Genomic DNA, 22,819 nt, shown 5'->3' with positions numbered 1-22,819 from the left:
TCTACACAGCTATCTGTATAAACATGGAAATATCAACACCACTACCTGTATAATCATGGAAATATCAGCACCGCTATCTGTATGAACATGGAAATATCTACACCGCTATCTGTACGAACATGGAAATATCTACACCGCTATCTGTATGAACATGGAAATAGCTACACAGCGATCTGTATGAACATGGAAATATCTACACCACTATCTGTATGAACATGGAAATATCTACACCGCTATCTGTATGAATATGGACATATCTACACAGCCATCTGGATGAACATGGAAATATCTACACCGCTATCTGTATGAACATGGATATATCTACACAGCCATCTGGATGAACATGGAAATATCTACACCGCTATCTGTATGAACATGGACATATCTACACAGCCATCTGGATGAACATGGAAATATCTACACCGCTATCTGTATGAACATGGATATATCTACACAGCCATCTGGATGAACATGGAAATATCTACACCGCTATCTGTGTAAACATGCATACAACTTCACCGCTATCTGTATAAACATGGAAATATCTACACCGCCATCTTTATGATCATGGAAATATCTACACCGCTATCTGTATGAACATGGAAATAGCTACACCGCTATCAGTTTGAACATGGAAAAATCTACACCGCTATCTGCATGAAAATGGAAATATCTACACTGCTATCTGCATATACATGGAAATATCTACACAGCTATCTCTTTACACATGGAAAAAACAACACTGCTATCTGTATGAACATGGAAATATCTTCACCGCCATCTGTATGAACATGGAAATATCTGCACCGCCATCTGTATGAACATATAAATATCTACACCGCCATCTGTATTAAGATGGTGATATGTACAGCGCTATCTGTATAAACATGGAAATATCTACACCGTTATTTGTATAAACATGGAAATATCTACACCGCTATCTGTATAAACATGGAAATCTCTACACCGCTACCTGTATAAGCATGGAAATATCAGCACCGCTATCTGTATGAACATGGAAATATCTACACCGATATCTGTATGAACATGGAAATATCCACACCTCTATCTGTATGAACATGGAAATATCTACACCGCTATCTGTATGAACATGGAAATACCTACTCCGCTATCTGTTTGAACATTGATATATCTACACAGCCCTCTGGATGAACATGGAAATATCCACACCGCTATCTGTGTAAACATGCATACACCTTCACCGCTAGCTGTATAAACATGGAAATATCTACACCGCTATGTGTATGAACATGGAAATATCTACACCGCTATCTGTTTGAAGATGGAAATATATACACCGCTATCTGCATGAAAATGGAAATATCTACACAGCTATCTGCATATACATGGAAATATCTACACAGCTATCTCTTTACACATGGAAATAACTACACCGCTATCTGTATGAACATGGAAATATCTACACCGCCATCTGTATGAACATGGAAATATCTGCACCGCCATCTGTATGAACATATAAATATCTACACCGCCATCTGTATTAAGATGGAGATATCTACACCGCTATCTGAATAAACATGGAAATATGTACACCGCTATCTGTATAAACATGGAAATATCTACACCGCTATATGTATAAACATGGAAATATCTACACCGCTACCTGTATAAACATGGAAATATCAGCACCGCTATCTGTAGAACATGGAAATATCTACACCGCTATCTGTATGAACATGGAAATATCTACACCGCTATCTGTATGAACCTGGAAATATCTACAAAGCTATCTGAATGAACATGGAAATATCTACACCGCAATCTGTTTGAACATGGAAATATCTTCACCGCTATCTGCATGAAAATGGAAATATCTACAAAGCTATCTGCATATACATGGAATTATCTACACAGCTATCTCTTTACACATGGAAATAACTACACCGCTATATCTATAAAGATGGAAACATCTACACCGCCATCTGTATGAACATGGAAATATCTGCACCGCCATCTGTATGAACATATAAATATCTACACCGCCATCTGTATTAAGAAGGAAATATCTAAACCGCTATCTGTATGAACATGGAAATATCTACACCGCTGTCGGTATGAACATGGAAATATCTACACCGCTATCTGTGTAAACATGCATACATCTTCACTGTTATCTGTATAAACATGGAAATATCTACAATGCTACCTGTATGAACATATAAATATCTACTCCGCTATCTGTTTGAACATGGAAATATCTACACCGCTATCTGCATGAAAATGGAAATATCTACACAGCGATCTGCATATACATGGAAATATCTACAAAGCTATCTCTTTACACATGGAAATAACTACAGCGCTATCTCTATAAACATGGAAATAGATACACCGCCATCTGTATGAACAAGGAAATATCTGCACCACAATCTGTATGAACATATAAATATCTACACCGCCATCTATATTAAGATGGAGATATCTACACCGCTATCTGTATAAACTTGGAAATATCTACACCGCTATCTGTATAAACATGGAAATATCTACACCGCAATCTGTATAAACATGGAAATATCTACACCGCTACCTGTATAAACATGGAAATATCAGCACCGCTATCTGTATGAACATGGAAATATCTACACCGCTATCTCTATGAACATGGAAATTTCCACACCGCTATCTGTATGAACATGGAAATAGCTACACTGCAATCTGTATGAACATGGAAATACTTACAACACTACCTGTATGAACATGGAAATATCTACACCGCTATCTGTTTGAACATGGATATACCTACACAGCCATCTGGATGAACACGGAAATAACTACACCGCTATCTGTATGAACATGGAAATATCTACACCGCTATCTGTGTAAATATGCATACATCTTCACCGCAATCTGTATAAACATGGAAATATCTACACCGCTATCTGTATGAACATGGAAATATCTACCCGCCATCTGTATGAACATGGAAATAGCTGCACCGACATCTGTATGAACATATACATATCTACACAGCCATCTGTTTTAAGATGGAGATATCTACACCGATATCTGTATAAACATGGAAATATCTACACCGCTATCTGTACGAACATGGAAATATCTACACTGCTATCTGTATGAACATGGAAATAGCTACACCGCTATCTGTATGAACATGGAAATATCTACCCCACTATCTGTATGAACATGGAAATATCTACACCGCTATCTGTATGAACATGGATATATCTACACAGCCATCTGGATGAACATGGAAATATCTGCAGCGCTATCTGTATGAACATGGAAATATCTACACCGCTATCTGTGTAAACATGCATACATCTTCACTGCTATCTCTATAAACATGGAAATATCTACACAGCCATCTGGATGAACATGGAAATATCTACACCGCTATCTGTGTAAACATGCATACATCTTCACCGCTATCTGTATAAACATGGAAATATCTACACCGCTATCTGCATTAAAATGGAAATATCTACACCGCTATCTGTATGAACATGGAAATATCTACACCGCTATCTGTTTGAACATGGAAATATCTACACCGCTATCTGCATGAAAATGGAAATAACTACACTGCTATCAGCATATACATGGAAATATCTAGAGAGCTATCTCTTTACACATGGAAGTAACTAGACTGCTATCTGTATGAACATGGAAATATCTACACCGCCATCTGTATGAACATGGAAATATCTGCACCGCCATATGTATGAACATATAAATATCTACACCGCCATCTGTATTAAGATGGTGATATCTACACCGCAATCTGTATACACCTGGAAATATCTACACCGCTATCTGTATAAACATGGAAATATCTACACCGCTATCTGTATAAACATGGAAATATCTACACCGCTACCTGAATAAGCATGGAAATATCAGCACCGCTATCTGTATGAACATGGAAATATCTACACCGATATCTGTATGAACATGGAAATATCTACAATGCTATCTGTATGAACATGGAAATATCTACACCGCTATCTGTATAAACATGGAAATATCTACACCGCTATCTGTATGAACATGGATATATCTACAAAGCCCTCTGGATGAACATGGAAATATCCACACCGCTACCTGTGTAAACATGCATACATCTTCACCGCTAGCTGAATAAACATGGAAATATCTACACCGCTATCTGTTTGAAAATGGAAATATCTACACCGCTATCTGTTTGAACATGGAAATATCTACACCGCTAACTGCATGAAAATGGAAATATCTACACAGCTGTCTGCACATACATGGAAATATCTACACAGATATCTCTTTACACATGGAAATAACTTCACCGCTATCTGTATGAACATGGAAATACCTACACCGCCATCTGTATGAACATGGAAATATCTACAAAGCTATCTGAATGAAGATGGAAATATCTACACCGCAATCTGTTTGAACATGTAAATATCTACACCGCTAACTGCATGAAAATGGAAATATCTACAAAGCTATCTGCATATACATGGAAATATCTACACAGCTATCTCTTTACACATGGAAATAACTACAGCGCTATCTGTATGAACATGGAAATATCTACACCGCCATCTGTATAAAGATGGAATTATCTACACCGCTATCTGTGTGGACATGGAAATATCTACACCGCTACCTGTATGAACATGGAAATATCTACACCGCTATCTGTTTGAACATGGATATATCTACAGAGGCATCTGGATGAACTCGGAAATAAGTACACCACTATCTGTATGAACATGGAAATATCTACACCGCTATCTGTGTAAATATGCATACATCTTCACCACTATCTCTATAAACATGGAAATATCTACACCGCTATCTGTATGAACATGGAAATATCAACACCGCTATCTGTATGAACATGGATATATCTACGCAGCCATCAGGATGAACATGGAAATATCTACACCGCTATCTGTATGAACATGGATATATCTACACAGCCATCTGGATGAACATGGAAATATCTACACCGCTATCTGTATGAACATGGATATATCTACACAGCCATCTGGATGAACATGGAAATATCTACACCGCTATCTGTGTAAACATGCATACATCTTCACCGCTAACTGTATAAACATGGAAATATCTACACCGCTATCTGCATGAACATGGAAATATCTACACCGCTATCTGTATGAACATGGAAATATCTACACCGCTATCTGTATGAACATGGAAATATCAGCAAAGCTATCTGAATGAAGATGGAAATATCTACACCGCTATCTGTTTGAACATGTAAATATCTACACCGCTATCTGCATGAAAATGGAAATATCTACAAAGCTATCTGCATATACATGGAAATATCTACAGAGCTATCTCTTTACACATGGAGATAACTACAGCGCTATCTGTATGAACATGGAAATATCTACACCGCCATCTGTATAAAAATGGAATTATCTACACCGCTATCTGTATGGAAATGGAAATATCTACACCGCTACCTGTATGTACATGGAAATATCTACACCGCTATCTGTTTGAACATGGATATATCTACACAGCCATCTGGATGAACACGGAAATAACTACACCGCTATCTGTATGAACATGGAAATATCTACACCGCTATCTGTGCAAATATGCATACATCTTCACCGCAATCTGTATAAACATGGACATATCTACACCGCTATCTGTATGAATATGGAAATATCTACACAGCTATCTCTTTACACATGGAAATAACTACACCGCTATCTGTATGAACATGGAAATATCTACACCGCCATCTGTATGAACATGGAAATAGCTGCACCGACATCTGTATGCACATATACATATCTACACGGCCATCTGTATTAAGATGGAGATATCTACACCGATATCTGTATAAACATGGAAATATCTACACCACTGCCTGTACAAAAATGGAAATATCAGCACCGCTATCTGTATGAACATGGAAATATCTACACCGCTATCTGTACGAACATGGAAATATCTACACTGCTATCTGTATGAACATGGAAATAGCTACACCGCTATCTGTATGAACATGGAAATATCTACACCACTATCTGTATGAACACGGAAATATCTACACCGCTATCTGTATGAACATGCATATATCTACGCAGCCATTAGGATGAACATGGAAATATCTACACCGCTATCTGTATGAACATAGATATATCTACACAGCCATCTGGATGAACATGGAAATATCTACACCGCTATCTGTATGAACATGGATATATCTACACAGCCATCTGGATGAACATGGAAATATCTACACCGCTATCTGTGTAAACATGCATACATCTTCTCCGCTAACTGTATAAACATGGAAATATCTACACCGCTATCTGTATGAACATGGAAATACCTACACCGCTATCTGTATGAACATGGAAATATCTACACCGCTACCTCTATAAGCATGGAAATATCAGCACCGCTATCTGTATGAACATGGAAATATCTACACCGATATCTGTGTGAACATGGAAATATCTACACCGCTGTCTGTATGAACTTGGAAATATCTACGCCGCTATCTGTATGAACATGGAAATACCTACACCGCTATCTGTATGAACATGGATATATCTACACAGCCCTCTGGATGAACATGGAAATATCCCCACCGCTATCTGTGTAAACATGCATACATCTTCACCGCTAACTGTATAAACATGGAAATATCTACACCGCTATCTGTATAAACATGGAAATATCTACACCGCTATCTGTTTGAAGATGGAAATATATACACCGCTATCTGCATGAAAATGGAAATATCTACACAGCTATCTGCATATACATGGAAATATCTACACAGCTATATCTTTACACATGGAAATAACTACACCGCTATCTGTATGAACATGGAAATATCTACACCGCCATCTGTATGAACATGGAAATATCTGCAACGCCATCTGTATGAACATATAAATATGTACACCGCCATCTGTATTAAGATGGAGATATCTACACCGCTATCTGAATAAACATGGAAATATCTACACCGCTATCTGTATAAACATGGAGATATCTACACCGCTATCTGTATAAACATGGAAATATCTACACCACTACCTGTATAAACATGGAAATATCAGCGCCGCTATCTGTATGAACCTGGAAATATATAAACCGCTATCTGTATGAACATGGAAATATTTACACCGCTATCTGTATGAACATGGAAATATCTACAAAGCTATCTGAATGAACATGGAAATATATACACCTCTATCTGTTTGAACATGGAAATATCTACACTGCTATCTGCATGAAAAAGGAAATATCTACAATGCTACCTGCATATACATGGAAATATCTACACAGCTATCTCTTCACACAAGGAAATAACTACAACGCTATATCTATAAACATGGAAACATCTACACCGCCATCTGTATGAACATGGAGGTATCTGCACCGCCATGTGTATGAACATATAAATATGTACACCGCCATCTGTATTAAGAAGGAAATATCTACACCGCTATCAGTATGAACATGGAAATATCTACACCGCTATCTGGAAGAACATGGAATTATCTACACCGCTATCTGTGTAAACATGCATACATCTTCACCACTATCTCTATAAACATGGAAATATCTACAACGCTATCTGTATGAACATGGAAATATCTACACCGCTATCTGTACGAACATGGAAATATCTACACTGCTATCTGTATGAACATGGAAATAGCTACACCGCTATCTGTATGAACATGGAAATATCTACACCACTATCTGTATGAACACGGAAATATCTACACCGCTATCTGTATGAACATGCATATATCTACGCAGCCATTAGGATGAACATGGAAATATCTACACCGCTATCTGTATGAACATAGATATATCTACACAGCCATCTGGATGAACATGGAAATATCTACACCGCTATCTGTATGAACATGGATATATCTACACAGCCATCTGGATGAACATGGAAATAACTACACCGCTATCTGTACGAACATGGAAATATCTACACTGCTATCTGTATGAACATGGAAATAGCTACACCGCTATCTGTATGAACATGGAAATATCTACACCACTATCTGTATGAACACGGAAATATCTACACCGCTATCTGTATGAACATGCATATATCTACGCAGCCATTAGGATGAACATGGAAATATCTACACCGCTATCTGTATGAACATAGATATATCTACACAGCCATCTGGATGAACATGGAAATATCTACACCGCTATCTGTATGAACATGGATATATCTACACAGCCATCTGGATGAACATGGAAATATCTACACCGCTATCTGTGTAAACATGCATACATCTTCTCCGCTAACTGTATAAACATGGAAATATCTACACCGCTATCTGTATGAACATGGAAATACCTACACCGCTATCTGTATGAACATGGAAATATCTACACCGCTACCTCTATAAGCATGGAAATATCAGCACCGCTATCTGTATGAACATGGAAATATCTACACCGATATCTGTGTGAACATGGAAATATCTACACCGCTGTCTGTATGAACTTGGAAATATCTACGCCGCTATCTGTATGAACATGGAAATACCTACACCGCTATCTGTATGAACATGGATATATCTACACAGCCCTCTGGATGAACATGGAAATATCCCCACCGCTATCTGTGTAAACATGCATACATCTTCACCGCTAACTGTATAAACATGGAAATATCTACACCGCTATCTGTATAAACATGGAAATATCTACACCGCTATCTGTTTGAAGATGGAAATATATACACCGCTATCTGCATGAAAATGGAAATATCTACACAGCTATCTGCATATACATGGAAATATCTACACAGCTATATCTTTACACATGGAAATAACTACACCGCTATCTGTATGAACATGGAAATATCTACACCGCCATCTGTATGAACATGGAAATATCTGCAACGCCATCTGTATGAACATATAAATATGTACACCGCCATCTGTATTAAGATGGAGATATCTACACCGCTATCTGAATAAACATGGAAATATCTACACCGCTATCTGTATAAACATGGAGATATCTACACCGCTATCTGTATAAACATGGAAATATCTACACCACTACCTGTATAAACATGGAAATATCAGCGCCGCTATCTGTATGAACCTGGAAATATATAAACCGCTATCTGTATGAACATGGAAATATTTACACCGCTATCTGTATGAACATGGAAATATCTACAAAGCTATCTGAATGAACATGGAAATATATACACCTCTATCTGTTTGAACATGGAAATATCTACACTGCTATCTGCATGAAAAAGGAAATATCTACAATGCTACCTGCATATACATGGAAATATCTACACAGCTATCTCTTCACACAAGGAAATAACTACAACGCTATATCTATAAACATGGAAACATCTACACCGCCATCTGTATGAACATGGAGGTATCTGCACCGCCATGTGTATGAACATATAAATATGTACACCGCCATCTGTATTAAGAAGGAAATATCTACACCGCTATCAGTATGAACATGGAAATATCTACACCGCTATCTGTAAGAACATGGAATTATCTACACCGCTATCTGTGTAAACATGCATACATCTTCACCACTATCTCTATAAACATGGAAATATCTACAACGCTATCTGTATGAACATGGAAATATCTACACCGCTATCTGTACGAACATGGAAATATCTACACTGCTATCTGTATGAACATGGAAATAGCTACACCGCTATCTGTATGAACATGGAAATATCTACACCACTATCTGTATGAACACGGAAATATCTACACCGCTATCTGTATGAACATGCATATATCTACGCAGCCATTAGGATGAACATGGAAATATCTACACCGCTATCTGTATGAACATAGATATATCTACACAGCCATCTGGATGAACATGGAAATATCTACACCGCTATCTGTATGAACATGGATATATCTACACAGCCATCTGGATGAACATGGAAATATCTACACCGCTATCTGTGTAAACATGCATACATCTTCTCCGCTAACTGTATAAACATGGAAATATCTACACCGCTATCTGTATGAACATGGAAATACCTACACCGCTATCTGTATGAACATGGAAATATCTACACCGCTACCTCTATAAGCATGGAAATATCAGCACCGCTATCTGTATGAACATGGAAATATCTACACCGATATCTGTGTGAACATGGAAATATCTACACCGCTGTCTGTATGAACTTGGAAATATCTACGCCGCTATCTGTATGAACATGGAAATACCTACACCGCTATCTGTATGAACATGGATATATCTACACAGCCCTCTGGATGAACATGGAAATATCCCCACCGCTATCTGTGTAAACATGCATACATCTTCACCGCTAACTGTATAAACATGGAAATATCTACACCGCTATCTGTATAAACATGGAAATATCTACACCGCTATCTGTTTGAAGATGGAAATATATACACCGCTATCTGCATGAAAATGGAAATATCTACACAGCTATCTGCATATACATGGAAATATCTACACAGCTATATCTTTACACATGGAAATAACTACACCGCTATCTGTATGAACATGGAAATATCTACACCGCCATCTGTATGAACATGGAAATATCTGCAACGCCATCTGTATGAACATATAAATATGTACACCGCCATCTGTATTAAGATGGAGATATCTACACCGCTATCTGAATAAACATGGAAATATCTACACCGCTATCTGTATAAACATGGAGATATCTACACCGCTATCTGTATAAACATGGAAATATCTACACCACTACCTGTATAAACATGGAAATATCAGCGCCGCTATCTGTATGAACCTGGAAATATATAAACCGCTATCTGTATGAACATGGAAATATTTACACCGCTATCTGTATGAACATGGAAATATCTACAAAGCTATCTGAATGAACATGGAAATATATACACCTCTATCTGTTTGAACATGGAAATATCTACACTGCTATCTGCATGAAAAAGGAAATATCTACAATGCTACCTGCATATACATGGAAATATCTAGACAGCTATCTCTTCACACAAGGAAATAACTACAACGCTATATCTATAAACATGGAAACATCTACACCGCCATCTGTATGAACATGGAGGTATCTGCACCGCCATGTGTATGAACATATAAATATGTACACCGCCATCTGTATTAAGAAGGAAATATCTACACCGCTATCAGTATGAACATGGAAATATCTACACCGCTATCTGTAAGAACATGGAATTATCTACACTGCTATCTGTGTAAACATGCATACATCTTCACCACTATCTCTATAAACATGGAAATATCTACAACGCTATCTGTATGAACATGGAAATATCTACACCGCTATCTGTTTGAACATGGAAATATCTAAACCGCTATCTGCATGAAAATAGAAATATCTACACAGCTATCTGCATATACATGGAAATATCTACAAAGCTATCTCTTTACACATGGAAATAACTACACCGCTATCTCTATAAACATGGAAATATCTGCACCGCCATCTGTATGAACATATAAATATCTACACCGCCATCAGTATTAAGATGGAGATATCCACACCGCTATCTGAATAAACATGGAAATATCTACACCGCTATCTGTATAAACATAGAAATATCTACACCGCTATCTGCATGAAAATGGAAATATCTACACTGCTGTCTGCATATACATGGAAATATCTACACAGCTATCCCTTTACACATGGAAATAACTTCACCGCTATCTGTATGAACATGGAAATATCTACACCGCCATCTGTATGAACATGGAAATATCTGCACCGCCATCTGTATGAACATGGAAATATCTACACCGCTATCTGTATGAACATGGAAATATCTTCACCGCCATCTCTATGAACATGGATATATCTACACCGCTATCTGTATGAACATGGAAATATCTACACAGCTATCTCTCTACACATGGAAATAACTACACCGCTATCTGTATGAACATGGAAATATCTACACCGCCATCTGTATGAACATGGAATTAGCTGCACCGACATCTGTATGAACATATACATATCTACACGGCCATCTGTATTAAGATGGAGACATCTGCACCGATATCTGTATAAACATGGAAATATCTACACCGCTATCTGTGCAAATATGCATACATCTTCACCGCAATCTGTATAAACATGGACATATCTACACCGCTATCTGTATGAATATGGAAATATCTACACAGCTATCTCTTTACACATGGAAATAACTACACCGCTATCTGTATGAACATGGAAATATCTACACCGCCATCTGTATGAACATGGAAATAGCTGCACCGACATCTGTATGCACATATACATATCTACACGGCCATCTGTATTAAGATGGAGATATCTACACCGATATCTGTATAAACATGGAAATATCTACACCACTGCCTGTACAAAAATGGAAATATCAGCACCGCTATCTGTATGAACATGGAAATATCTACACCGCTATCTGTACGAACATGGAAATATCTACACTGCTATCTGTATGAACATGGAAATAGCTACACCGCTATCTGTATGAACATGGAAATATCTACACCACTATCTGTATGAACACGGAAATATCTACACCGCTATCTGTATGAACATGCATATATCTACGCAGCCATTAGGATGAACATGGAAATATCTACACCGCTATCTGTATGAACATAGATATATCTACACAGCCATCTGGATGAACATGGAAATATCTACACCGCTATCTGTATGAACATGGATATATCTACACAGCCATCTGGATGAACATGGAAATATCTACACCGCTATCTGTGTAAACATGCATACATCTTCTCCGCTAACTGTATAAACATGGAAATATCTACACCGCTATCTGTATGAACATGGAAATACCTACACCGCTATCTGTATGAACATGGAAATATCTACACCGCTACCTCTATAAGCATGGAAATATCAGCACCGCTATCTGTATGAACATGGAAATATCTACACCGATATCTGTGTGAACATGGAAATATCTACACCGCTGTCTGTATGAACTTGGAAATATCTACGCCGCTATCTGTATGAACATGGAAATACCTACACCGCTATCTGTATGAACATGGATATATCTACACAGCCCTCTGGATGAACATGGAAATATCCCCACCGCTATCTGTGTAAACATGCATACATCTTCACCGCTAACTGTATAAACATGGAAATATCTACACCGCTATCTGTATAAACATGGAAATATCTACACCGCTATCTGTTTGAAGATGGAAATATATACACCGCTATCTGCATGAAAATGGAAATATCTACACAGCTATCTGCATATACATGGAAATATCTACACAGCTATATCTTTACACATGGAAATAACTACACCGCTATCTGTATGAACATGGAAATATCTACACCGCCATCTGTATGAACATGGAAATATCTGCAACGCCATCTGTATGAACATATAAATATGTACACCGCCATCTGTATTAAGATGGAGATATCTACACCGCTATCTGAATAAACATGGAAATATCTACACCGCTATCTGTATAAACATGGAGATATCTACACCGCTATCTGTATAAACATGGAAATATCTACACCACTACCTGTATAAACATGGAAATATCAGCGCCGCTATCTGTATGAACCTGGAAATATATAAACCGCTATCTGTATGAACATGGAAATATTTACACCGCTATCTGTATGAACATGGAAATATCTACAAAGCTATCTGAATGAACATGGAAATATATACACCTCTATCTGTTTGAACATGGAAATATCTACACTGCTATCTGCATGAAAAAGGAAATATCTACAATGCTACCTGCATATACATGGAAATATCTACACAGCTATCTCTTCACACAAGGAAATAACTACAACGCTATATCTATAAACATGGAAACATCTACACCGCCATCTGTATGAACATGGAGGTATCTGCACCGCCATGTGTATGAACATATAAATATGTACACCGCCATATGTATTAAGAAGGAAATATCTACACCGCTATCAGTATGAACATGGAAATATCTACACCGCTATCTGTAAGAACATGGAATTATCTACACCGCTATCTGTGTAAACATGCATACATCTTCACCACTATCTCTATAAACATGGAAATATCTACAACGCTATCTGTATGAACATGGAAATATCTACACCGCTATCTGTACGAACATGGAAATATCTACACTGCTATCTGTATGAACATGGAAATAGCTACACCGCTATCTGTATGAACATGGAAATATCTACACCACTATCTGTATGAACACGGAAATATCTACACCGCTATCTGTATGAACATGCATATATCTACGCAGCCATTAGGATGAACATGGAAATATCTACACCGCTATCTGTATGAACATAGATATATCTACACAGCCATCTGGATGAACATGGAAATATCTACACCGCTATCTGTATGAACATGGATATATCTACACAGCCATCTGGATGAACATGGAAATATCTACACCGCTATCTGTGTAAACATGCATACATCTTCTCCGCTAACTGTATAAACATGGAAATATCTACACCGCTATCTGTATGAACATGGAAATACCTACACCGCTATCTGTATGAACATGGAAATATCTACACCGCTACCTCTATAAGCATGGAAATATCAGCACCGCTATCTGTATGAACATGGAAATATCTACACCGATATCTGTGTGAACATGGAAATATCTACACCGCTGTCTGTATGAACTTGGAAATATCTACGCCGCTATCTGTATGAACATGGAAATACCTACACCGCTATCTGTATGAACATGGATATATCTACACAGCCCTCTGGATGAACATGGAAATATCCCCACCGCTATCTGTGTAAACATGCATACATCTTCACCGCTAACTGTATAAACATGGAAATATCTACACCGCTATCTGTATAAACATGGAAATATCTACACCGCTATCTGTTTGAAGATGGAAATATATACACCGCTATCTGCATGAAAATGGAAATATCTACACAGCTATCTGCATATACATGGAAATATCTACACAGCTATATCTTTACACATGGAAATAACTACACCGCTATCTGTATGAACATGGAAATATCTACACCGCCATCTGTATGAACATGGAAATATCTGCAACGCCATCTGTATGAACATATAAATATGTACACCGCCATCTGTATTAAGATGGAGATATCTACACCGCTATCTGAATAAACATGGAAATATCTACACCGCTATCTGTATAAACATGGAGATATCTACACCGCTATCTGTATAAACATGGAAATATCTACACCACTACCTGTATAAACATGGAAATATCAGCGCCGCTATCTGTATGAACCTGGAAATATATAAACCGCTATCTGTATGAACATGGAAATATTTACACCGCTATCTGTATGAACATGGAAATATCTACAAAGCTATCTGAATGAACATGGAAATATATACACCTCTATCTGTTTGAACATGGAAATATCTACACTGCTATCTGCATGAAAAAGGAAATATCTACAATGCTACCTGCATATACATGGAAATATCTACACAGCTATCTCTTCACACAAGGAAATAACTACAACGCTATATCTATAAACATGGAAACATCTACACCGCCATCTGTATGAACATGGAGGTATCTGCACCGCCATGTGTATGAACATATAAATATGTACACCGCCATCTGTATTAAGAAGGAAATATCTACACCGCTATCAGTATGAACATGGAAATATCTACACCGCTATCTGTAAGAACATGGAATTATCTACACCGCTATCTGTGTAAACATGCATACATCTTCACCACTATCTCTATAAACATGGAAATATCTACAACGCTATCTGTATGAACATGGAAATATCTACACCGCTATCTGTACGAACATGGAAATATCTACACTGCTATCTGTATGAACATGGAAATAGCTACACCGCTATCTGTATGAACATGGAAATATCTACACCACTATCTGTATGAACACGGAAATATCTACACCGCTATCTGTATGAACATGCATATATCTACGCAGCCATTAGGATGAACATGGAAATATCTACACCGCTATCTGTATGAACATAGATATATCTACACAGCCATCTGGATGAACATGGAAATATCTACACCGCTATCTGTATGAACATGGATATATCTACACAGCCCTCTGGATGAACATGGAAATATCCCCACCGCTATCTGTGTAAACATGCATACATCTTCACCGCTAACTGTATAAACATGGAAATATCTACACCGCTATCTGTATAAACATGGAAATATCTACACCGCTATCTGTTTGAAGATGGAAATATATACACCGCTATCTGCATGAAAATGGAAATATCTACACAGCTATCTGCATATACATGGAAATATCTACACAGCTATATCTTTACACATGGAAATAACTACACCGCTATCTGTATGAACATGGAAATATCTACACCGCCATCTGTATGAACATGGAAATATCTGCAACGCCATCTGTATGAACATATAAATATGTACACCGCCATCTGTATTAAGATGGAGATATCTACACCGCTATCTGAATAAACATGGAAATATCTACACCGCTATCTGTATAAACATGGAGATATCTACACCGCTATCTGTATAAACATGGAAATATCTACACCACTACCTGTATAAACATGGAAATATCAGCGCCGCTATCTGTATGAACCTGGAAATATATAAACCGCTATCTGTATGAACATGGAAATATTTACACCGCTATCTGTATGAACATGGAAATATCTACAAAGCTATCTGAATGAACATGGAAATATATACACCTCTATCTGTTTGAACATGGAAATATCTACACTGCTATCTGCATGAAAAAGGAAATATCTACAATGCTACCTGCATATACATGGAAATATCTACACAGCTATCTCTTCACACAAGGAAATAACTACAACGCTATATCTATAAACATGGAAACATCTACACCGCCATCTGTATGAACATGGAGGTATCTGCACCGCCATGTGTATGAACATATAAATATGTACACCGCCATCTGTATTAAGAAGGAAATATCTACACCGCTATCAGTATGAACAGGGAAATATCTACACCGCTATCTGTAAGAACATGGAATTATCTACACCGCTATCTGTGTAAACATGCATACATCTTCACCACTATCTCTATAAACATGGAAATATCTACAACGCTATCTGTATGAACATGGAAATATCTACACCGCTATCTGTACGAACATGGAAATATCTACACTGCTATCTGTATGAACATGGAAATAGCTACACCGCTATCTGTATGAACATGGAAATATCTACACCACTATCTGTATGAACACGGAAATATCTACACCGCTATCTGTATGAACATGCATATATCTACGCAGCCATTAGGATGAACATGGAAATATCTACACCGCTATCTGTATGAACATAGATATATCTACACAGCCATCTGGATGAACATGGAAATATCTACACCGCTATCTGTATGAACATGGATATATCTACACAGCCATCTGGATGAACATGGAAATATCTACACCGCTATCTGTGTAAACATGCATACATCTTCTCCGCTAACTGTATAAACATGGAAATATCTACACCGCTATCTGTATGAACATGGAAATACCTACACCGCTATCTGTATGAACATGGAAATATCTACACCGCTACCTCTATAAGCATGGAAATATCAGCACCGCTATCTGTATGAACATGGAAATATCTACACCGATATCTGTGTGAACATGGAAATATCTACACCGCTGTCTGTATGAACTTGGAAATATCTACGCCGCTATCTGTATGAACATGGAAATACCTACACCGCTATCTGTATGAACATGGATATATCTACACAGCCCTCTGGATGAACATGGAAATATCCCCACCGCTATCTGTGTAAACATGCATACATCTTCACCGGTATCAGCATAAACATGGAAATATCTACACCGCTATCTGTATGAACATGGAAATAGCTACACCGCTATCTGTATGAACATGGAAATATCTACACCGCTATCTGTATGAACATGGATATATCTACACAGCCATCTGGATGAACATGGAAATATCTACACCGCTATCTTTGTAAACATGCATATATCTTCACCGATATCTGTACAAATATGGAAATATCTACACCCCTATCTGTATGAACATGGAAATGTCTACACCGCTATCTCTATGAACATGGAAATATATACACCGCTATCTGTTTGAACATGGAAATATCTACACCGCTATCTGCATTAAAATGGAAATATCTACACTGCTATCAGCAAATACATGGAAATATCTACACAGCTATCTCTTTACACATGGAAATAACTACACCCCTATCAGTATGAACATGGAAATATCCAAACCGCCATCTGTATGAACATGGAAATATCTGCACCGCCATCTGAATGAACATATAAATATCTACACCACCATCTGTATTACGATGGAGATATCTACACCGTTATCTGCATAAACATGGAAATATCTACACCGCTATCTGTATAAACATGGAAATATCTACACCGCTATCTGTATAAACATGGAAATATCTACACCGCTACCTGTATAAACAAGGAAATATCTGCACCGCTATCTGTATGAACATGGAAATATCTACAATGCTATCTGTATGAACATGGAAATATCTACACCGCTATCTGTATGAACATGGAAATATCTACACCGCTATCAGTATGAACATGGAAATATCTACACCGCTATCTGTTTGAATATTGATATATCTACACAGCCCTCTGGATGAACATGGAAATATCCACACCGCTATCTGTGTAAACATGCATACATCTTCACCGCTATCTGTATAAACATGGAAATATCTACACCGCTATCTGTATGAACATGGAAATATCTACACCGCTATCTCTTTGAAGATGGAAATATATACACCGCTATCTGCATGAAAATGGAAATATCTACAGAGCTATCTGCGTATACATGGAAATATCTACACAGCTATCTCTTTACACATGGAAATAACTACACCGCTATCTGTACGAACATGGAAATATCTGCACCGCCATCTGTATGAACATGGAAATATCTGCATTGCCATCTGTATGAACATAAAAATATCTACACCGCCATCTGTATTAATATGGAGATATCTACACCGCCATCTGAATAAACATGGAAATATCTACACCGCTATCTGTATAAACATGGAAATATCTACACCGCTATCTGTATAAACATGGAAATATCTACACCGCTATCTGTATAAACATGGAAATATCAGCACCGCTATCTCTATGACCATGGAAATATCTACACCGCTATCTGTATGAACATGGAAATATCTACACCGCTATCTGTATGAACATGGAAGTATCTTCACCGCTATCTGTGTAAATATGCATACATCTTCACAGCTATCTGTATAAACATGGAAATATCTACAACACTATCTTTATGAACATGGAAATATCTACACCGCTATCTGTATGAACATGGAAATATCTACACCGCTATCTGTTTGAACATGGAAATATCTACACCGCTATCTGCATGAAAATGGAAATATCTACACTGCTATCTGCAAATACATGGAAATATCTACACAGCTATCTCTTTACACATGGAAATAACCACACCGCTATCTGTATGAACATGGAAATAACTACACCGCCATCTGTATGAGCATGGAAATATCTGCACCGCCATCTGTATGAACATATAAATATCTACACCGCCATCTGTATTAAGATGGAGATATGTACACCGCTATCTGTATAAACATGGAAATATCTACACCGCTACCTGTATAAACATGGAGATATCAATACCGCTATCTGTATAAACATGGAAATATCTACACCGCTACCTGTATAAGCATGGAAATATCAGCACCACTATCTGTATGAACATGGAAATATCTACACCGATATCTGTATGAACATGGAAATATCTACACCGCTATCTGTATGAACATGGAAATATCTACACCTCTATCTGTATGAACATGGAAATATCTACACCGCCATCTGTATGAACATGGAAATATCTGCATTGCCATCTGTATGAACATAAAAATATCTACACCGCCATCTGTATTAATATGGAGATATCTACACCGCTATCTGAATAAACATGGAAATATCTACACCGCTATCTGTATAAACATGGAAATATCTACACCGCTATCTGTATAAACATGGAAATATCTACACCGCTATCTGTATAAACATGGAAATATCAGCACCGCTATCTCTATGACCATGGAAATATCTACACCGCTATCTGTATGAACATGGAAATATCTACACTGCTATCTGTATGAACATGGAAGTATCTACACCGCTATCTGTGTAAATATGCATACATCTTCACAGCTATCTGTATAAACATGGAAATATCTACACCACTATCTTTATGAACATGGAAATATCTACACCGCTATCTGTATGAACATGGAAATATCTACACCGCTATCTGTTTGAACATGGAACTATCTACACCGCTATCTGCATGAAAATGGAAATATCTACACTGCTATCTGCATATACATGGAAATATCTACACAGCTATCTCTTTACACATGGAAATAACCACACCGCTATCTGTATGAACATGGAAATAACTACACCGCCATCTGTATGAGCATGGAAATATCTGCACCGCCATCTGTATGAACATATAAATATCTACACCGCCATCTGTATTAAGATGGAGATATGTACACCGCTATCTGTATAAACATGGAAATATCTACACTGCTACCTGTATAAACATGGAGATATCAATACCGCTATCTGTATAAACATGGAAATATCTACACCGCTACCTGTATAAGCATGGAAATATCAGCACCACTATCTGTATGAACATGGAAATATCTACACCGATATCTGTATGAACATGGAAATATCTACACCGCTATCTGTATGAACATGCAAATATCTACACCGCTATCTGTATGAACATGGAAATATCTACACCGCTATCTGTATGAACATGGATATATCTACACAGCCCTATGGATGAACATGGAAATATCCACACCGCTGTCTGTGTAAACATGCATACCTCTTCACCGCTAGCTGTATAAACATGGAAATATCTACACCGCTATCTGTATGAACATGGAAATATCTACACCGCTATCTGTTTGAAGATGGAAATATATACACCGCTAACTGCATGAAAATGGAAATATCTACACAGCTGTCTGCATATACATGGAAATATCTACACAGCTATTTCTTTACACATGGAAATATCTACACCGCCATCTGTATGAACATGGAAATATCTGCACCGCCATCTGTATGAACATATAAATATCTACACCGCCATCTGTATTAAGATGGAGATATCTACACCGCTATCTGAATAAACATGGAAATATCTATACCGCTATCTGTATAAACATGGAAATATATACACCGCTATCTGTATAAACATGGAAATATCTACACCGCTACCTGTATAAACATGGAAATATCAGCACCGCTATCTGTATGAACATGGAAATATCTACACCGCTGTCTGTATGACCATGGAAATATCTACACCGCTATCTGTATGAACATGGAATTATCTACAAAGCTATCTGAATGAACATGGAAATATCTACACCGCTATCTGTTTGAACATGGAAATATCTACACCGCTATCTGCATGAAAATGGAAATATCTACAAAGCTATCTGCATATACACGGAAATATCTACACAGCTATCTCTTTACACATGGAAATATCGACACTGCTATATCTATAAACATGGAAACATCTACACCGCCATCTGTATGAACATGGAAATATCTGCACCGCTATCTGTATGAACATAGAAATATCTACACCGCTATCTGTTTGAACATGGAAATATCTACACTGCTATCTGCATGAAAATGGAAATATCTGCACTGCTATCTGCATATACATGGAAATATCTACACAGCTATCTCTTTACACATGGAAATAACTACACCGCTAGCTGTATGAACATGGAAATATCTACATCGCCATCTGTATGAACATGGAAATATCTGCACCGCCATCTGTATGAACATATAAATATCTACACCGCCATCTGTATTAACATGGAGATATCTACACCGCTATCTGTATAAACATGGAAATATCTACACCGCTATCTGTATGAACATGGATATATCTACACAGCCCTCTGGATGAACATGGAAATATCCAAACCGCTATCTGTGTAAACATGCATACATATTCACTGCTATCTGTATAAACATGGAAATATCTACACCGCTATCTGTATGAACATGGAAATATCTACACCGCTATCTGTTTGAACATGGAAATATCTACACCGCTATCTGCATGAAAATGGAAAAATCTACACAGCGGTCTGCATATACATGGAAATATCTACAAATCTATCTCTTTACACGTGGAAATAACTACAGAGCTATCTCTATAAACATGGAAATAGCTACACCGCCATCTGTATGAACATGGAAATATCTGCACCGCCATCTGTATGAACATATAAATATCTACACCGCCATCTATATTAAGATGGAGATATCTACACCGGTATCTGTATAAACTTGGAAATATCTACACCGCTATCTGTATAAACATGGAAATATCTACACCGCAATCTGTATAAACATGGAAATATCTACACCGCTACCTGTATAAACATGGAAATATCAGCACCGCTATCTGTATGAACATGGAAATATCTACACCGCTATCTCTATGAACATGGAAATTTCTACACCGCTATCTGTATGAACATGGAAATAGCTACACTCCTATCTGTATGAACATGGAAATATCTTCACCACTACCTGTATGAACATGGAAATATCTAC

Source organism: Gorilla gorilla, chromosome 22, assembly GCF_029281585.2.
Source record: "Gorilla gorilla gorilla isolate KB3781 chromosome 22, NHGRI_mGorGor1-v2.1_pri, whole genome shotgun sequence".
NCBI classification, from domain to species: domain Eukaryota; kingdom Metazoa; phylum Chordata; class Mammalia; order Primates; family Hominidae; genus Gorilla; species Gorilla gorilla.
This window is presented reverse-complemented; position numbering follows the sequence as displayed.